Source organism: Humulus lupulus, chromosome 1 (assembly GCF_963169125.1).
Source record: "Humulus lupulus chromosome 1, drHumLupu1.1, whole genome shotgun sequence".
NCBI lineage: Eukaryota > Viridiplantae > Streptophyta > Magnoliopsida > Rosales > Cannabaceae > Humulus > Humulus lupulus.
Genome location: NC_084793.1, coordinates 154,494,285 through 154,500,284, shown reverse-complemented (window position 1 = coordinate 154,500,284; position 6,000 = coordinate 154,494,285).

Here is a 6,000-nt window from a genome sequence, read left to right as displayed (position 1 = left end):
CCCATAACGCAAAACTCAAATTTCATGTAATAGCATAGCATTTATCACTTCAACATATGTTCAATTCTTTCTTTCTGCTATGCCAATTTGTTGGGGTGTATACGGGGTTGTACATACATGTATTATACCATGCATCTCACAAACACGTTGAATTCATTGGAAAAGTATTCACTGTCCCTATCACTTCTAATCACTTTAATTTTCTTTTCCAATTGATTATCAACTTTGGCTTTATATATTTTGAACATGCTAAATGCCTCATCCTTATTCTTATGCAAGTACACATATGTGAATCTATAACAATCATCAATAAAGGTAATAAAATACATATGTCCACCCCTAGTAATTATTCCATTCAATTCACATAAATCATTATGCATCAAATCAAACAACTTAGTTTCTCTCTAAACACTTGGATAAGGTCTTTACAATCTTAGATTTAATACATAATTCAAATTTATCATGCTGAACATCATTGCATACAATTAAACCACATTTGACAACTATTTCAATTGTACTATAACCTATATAAGCAAGTCTATTATGCCACAAAGTAATAGGATCAAAGCCAAGCATATAAGAGGAAGATGTGCATGCATTATCATCAAAACATGAGTTTTTGGTACACTATTTGATGATTCCATAAAAAACATACCCTTTCCCCACAAAGTAATTCCCCTTGGACAAGATTATTTTGTTGAACTCAAACACCACTTTGATGCCTGATTTGCTCAACAAGGGCCCACTCACAAGATTCCTACACATATCCGGAACATTCAACACATTGGTCAAAACAATCTTCTTTTTGGATGTGAAGTAGAGATAAAAAATTCCCATTGCTCAATACCTTGGATCTATGCTCATTCCCATTTGAATCTTATGGCCATCCTTTGATTCTTCAAAAGTTTTGAAGTCCTCTCTATCATAAGTTACACGAATGGTGGCACAAGTGTCATACCACCATCCGTGCACTTTCCCTTGGATGGAATTAACCTCACTCAAGGTAGCAACCAACTCTTCTTCGGTTGTGTTGGCCTTCAATCCATGGTTACGGGACTATCGAAACATGCATTCTCTAGCCATGTGACAACTCTTGTCACAAACAAAACATGGTCTTCTCACACCTTTGAATTTCTCTTCATTATTCTTTGGGGCTAGGTAGGTATCCTTCTTTAATTGGGGTTTCTTGTGTGTCTTCCCTTTGGATTAAGATGGTTTCTCTATGGTGATAGCCTTGTATGTCCCACTATTGGAATCTTCCATTCTTATGGATAATCCTCTCTCTATAGCCCCGCCACGTCCCATCCATATTGAAAGATTCCAGCAATGTTATCTTTAGAGTAGATAATTTATTCACAATAACCTGTAGCTCATGTACTTGGGGGGGGGGGGGGGGGTAAGGGTTTTCCATCAAAGAATTTAAATTCCATGTATTGTAGAGATCATAGAGATGACCCAATAGGTCATTGAGTATGTGGCCTCTATATATTAATTCATCTTCTTCCCTTTTCTTTATTTCCTTAATCACTTCGTGAGTATGATCATCATTTGTAGCATCCAAAGTCTTCAAATATTTGTAAAGGATGTGGTGAACCTTCAATGTTGTGATAAGAAACTTGAACTTGTCTTGCCAATGCATAAAGTTTGAGCCATCTAATTGGTCTAGTCTCACTATATCTTAAGACATCAACATGAGGGCTGAGATTGAGGAGATTTATTCCATAGTCATTGTGAGTAGATAAACCATAGATATAGACATACTTTGATACAAAACTTAGGTTTGGGGTTAGAGATTTTTTATTATTGGGGATAAGGCTATAAACCAAGCTTTGTATATTACAATTCAAAAGGATAAATAGGATAAACTATTCTATAATGGAAGAATAATACAAAGAACATAACATAAATAAAACAAGTTGCAGAATCGACCTTTGGGTTGAAGAACCTTGGTTACATAAAATCACAAGTCTATCATTTTCTGTGAATCACAAAATGGAACAAAGGCTTGACACAAATGAAAATTTGTTGTAAAAAAATCTCTATTCCTAGCTTCCTCTTAAGATTACTCTACAATGGAATGAGATTGGGATTCACAAGCTTTGAATCTTCATGCAAGTCAAACTTTCTTGATGAATATCTTTTTGAAAACTAGTAATCTTGAGAGCTAGAGAGAGCAAGAGAGGTGAGTGATCAATTCACCAAGAACTCAAGTGACTGCTTTAAATAGTTAGGAACACTCATTAGAATCAACTAATGTGATTAGAGCATTTGATTTGAATTTTGGAGCCAAAAACACGTGAAAGTACTGACCGCCCAAGCGATGCATAGCCACTATAGAGAAAATGTGTCACCTGTGTAGTTATTCCAAGGACCAGTGACGCGTCACCTCCTAGAGGCAACACAACACAGGTTTCTCTGACTTGGTACCCTAAAACATATCTCAAAACATCCCCAAATGCTACCAAACATTTTGGGTACTCTTATATACTCCAATGAAACAGTTTTGATCCAAAAAGATAATTTATAGATGCTTATACCAAAAGTAAACTCTCACATTTTGAATTTAGTGAAATAATTATGGTTTTTGCACCTCTTCGTGCCTAACCAATTTCACTATGTAGTTAACTAATTATAATAGCCATTATCTCAGACGAGTTTTGATACAATAGTGCGGACAAGTGCTTATATTCTAAGACTTGTGATGACTATGTCATTCTACTATGTCTATATGTTGATGATATGCTGATATTAAGTAATGACATGAAATGCATATTAGAATCAAAGAGGTTTCTATCTTCTACATTTAAGATGAAAGACCATGGAGAGTTTGATACCATACTAGGTTTCAAAGTTAGAAGAAATGTGTATGGATATGTCTTAGGTGAAGCTTATTGTGTTGAGAAGATGCTTTTCAAATTAGGTCATCTTAATATCAAAGATGCAAACATGCCCTTTGATTCAAGCCAAAAGCTTGAAAAGAATAAAAGGAGAGTGGTGGCTCAATTAGAAGACACAAAGACTATAGAGAGTTTAATGTATGCCACACTATAGATATGGCATTTGCGGTTAGTAAACTAAGTAGGTTTACTACCAATTCAAGTGTCAAACTTTGGAAGACCATATAATTTTTTTTTGGATACCTCAAAAGGATTAAAGATCTATACCTCCAATATTCATAGTTTCCAAAGATACTTAAAGGATATTCTGATGCTCACTTAATATTCGATGTAGGAGAAAATGTTTCTACAACTGGTTGGGTGTTCACCAATGTTGGGGGTGCAGTTTCTTGGGGATGTAAGAAACAAATATATGTATGTTACTCAATCATGGAGTTCAAGTTAGTAGGTTTAGCAGCAACCGAAAAAGAGGCCGTGTGGCTTAGAGACCTCATGATGGAGATACCTTCAACAATGGTTGATGTATCAATGATATCGATACATTGCGATAGTCAAGAAACATTTATTATGCTTACAATAAAATATACAACAAATATTATAGACATATAAGTTTAAGACATGACTACATGAGAAAATTTATAGATGAGAGAGTCATATCAATAACGCAGGTCAAATTGTGTGAGAACTTAGCAGACCCATTTATCAAACCACGAGGAAGAGATTTGGTTAGTTCTATAAATAAAGGGATGAGACTAAAGCTCCTTTAAAAATAGACTCCTGAATAATGGCAACCCTACTCAAAGCTCGTATACATCAAGTGTAGTGTTCAAAGGGTAAGAAAAAGTTGTTGATATGGGAATAGTTGACAACATTAACGAATTAGAGTCCCATCTGGAATAGTTAATGTTGGTTGCTACCGGAGATGAGGGTTAAGCCATAGGCTTTTAATGAAATTCAATTGAGAGAAATAAGGATAGCTAAAAGGTAGCAAAAATGTTGTAAAAATTTTACCTATATTAACCTAAATGTGGAGGCACCTCTCAAGAGAGTAAGAGTTTTTCTCCAGATGATTCATGAATTGATAAGCACAAGGACATAATAGTGTTAAGCATGCAAAGTGGGAACACATGAGTAATCAGGTAGAGGTGTATGAGATACTACCAGATTTTTCACTAGGAGTGCTTGGTACATTCTTTTAATACTACCAATTATTTCGTTAAAGTTGTAATGCCCTAAATATTCCATTCTTTCAAAAATACTTAATTCGACATAATTCATAAAAAAATACCAATTTTTGCTACTATCATCTTTATAACAAAACATGTAGAAAATACTAGATCCAGATTTAAGTAAAACATTTAATGCAACATGATACATGACTTTAAAATAATACTAGACTTCTTTAAAATATTTTAAAATATAAAATAAATCTGTGGCATTCTTGATCATTTTCTGGTTCATATGCCCCTCCCCCCCAACATACATACTTCATCTAGATAGGGTTCAACTGGCTACGATAGTAAGTAAACATTTACTAATGCCTACAACTGGAGGGAAAGTAAAGGAGTGAGCTTGAGAGCCTTGTAAGGAAGTACAATAGAAAACTGTCTTAGTAACTAGCATAAAATCATAGGCTTTCCTAATACATAAAATGTTGAAGCATTTCCAAGGAATTCCATCATACCTTATTCATTGACTTGCCACCTTTATCTCAATCTTGTAATACTAACAAAACATACTATCATATAATGCCATGTCTTAGCATACATGACATCTACCAAACACAACTTTAACTCGTCACATTCTAACATCCATATGATATGACATATTATCAAACTAGACATAGTATACATCACCATGGTCATAGTATTCAAATCTCACCCATAACATATGTCAAACTTAACATTCATACAATCATACATAAAACATTACATGCAACACGTATTATGGAATAAAAGCTAGGTTAGGAAAATTATCCTCTTAGGCCCACCTTGATCATTATTCTAGGGCAACCATTGCCAAACATTCATACATGGTAAACTCATCTACCAAAATAATTGTGCCTACAACCATCATCATAACATAGCAAACACATAACGCAACACATAGAAAACGAGTTGACTTCCTTACCTCAAGTCCTTCCTAATAACAGAGCATGACTTCTTCACAAAAATACCTATAATCAAAGTTATAAACTTTACTTTAAATTAAATTACTTATAAACATAAGAAAATACAAACTTGCATTATTATGATCTCCCTTGAACTCTAAGTAACCTTGCATGGGCCATGCGCACATCTAGAGCATATATTCTCTCATAGGCCAAAACCCACATATAAAGTTCCCAAAATTATTTCTTTGATTCTAATCATGATTTACCAACTTATCATTGGATTAACAATAATAGTAAGTCATAAAATTACATAGGGTATTTGAAACCATTTCCATACCCTAATTTCCTAAGGTTGCCTAAAACCCTAGCTTAAAATAATTTCCCAAAAATAATGTCATTACCCTAACTTAAGTATAATACCTAGTGCTCTTATCAAATATCATGAGCACAAAACATATAGCTTACCTTGTTTTTGGGGCTTGGTCGAACCCTAGTGACCTTCTCCTTTATTTATTTTTTGTGTCTGAAGCCTAATTACCTCAATCACCACTTTCTATGTTAACCATAGCATCATTGAGAACTTTGACTACCAAATAAATCACACTTATTTGTTCTTGTGGGTGGCTGAAACTCTATATCTTTCCATTTTGAGAGGAGGAAAATGAAACTACTTACCTCAAACCCTAGCTTCTTCTTCTTCTCCTTTGGCCTCTTCTCTCTTTTCTCTTCTCTTCCAAACTGAAAGAAAAATGAAACCCTCACCTCCTATTTACAAGCCCTTGGCAGAAACCCTATAAAGAGAAAACAAGGAAATTTCTATTTTCCTTTTTTTTTATTATTTTCCATAAAGCCTTTTTTTATTAATACAATTTTTATTTCAATAGTTAATAAATAAATTGAATTTATATTATTTTTTATTAATTAAATAAGAAAATAAAAAAAATTAAATTTGAAATCCTAATTTTAAAATTATAGCCCCTTTCACTTTTT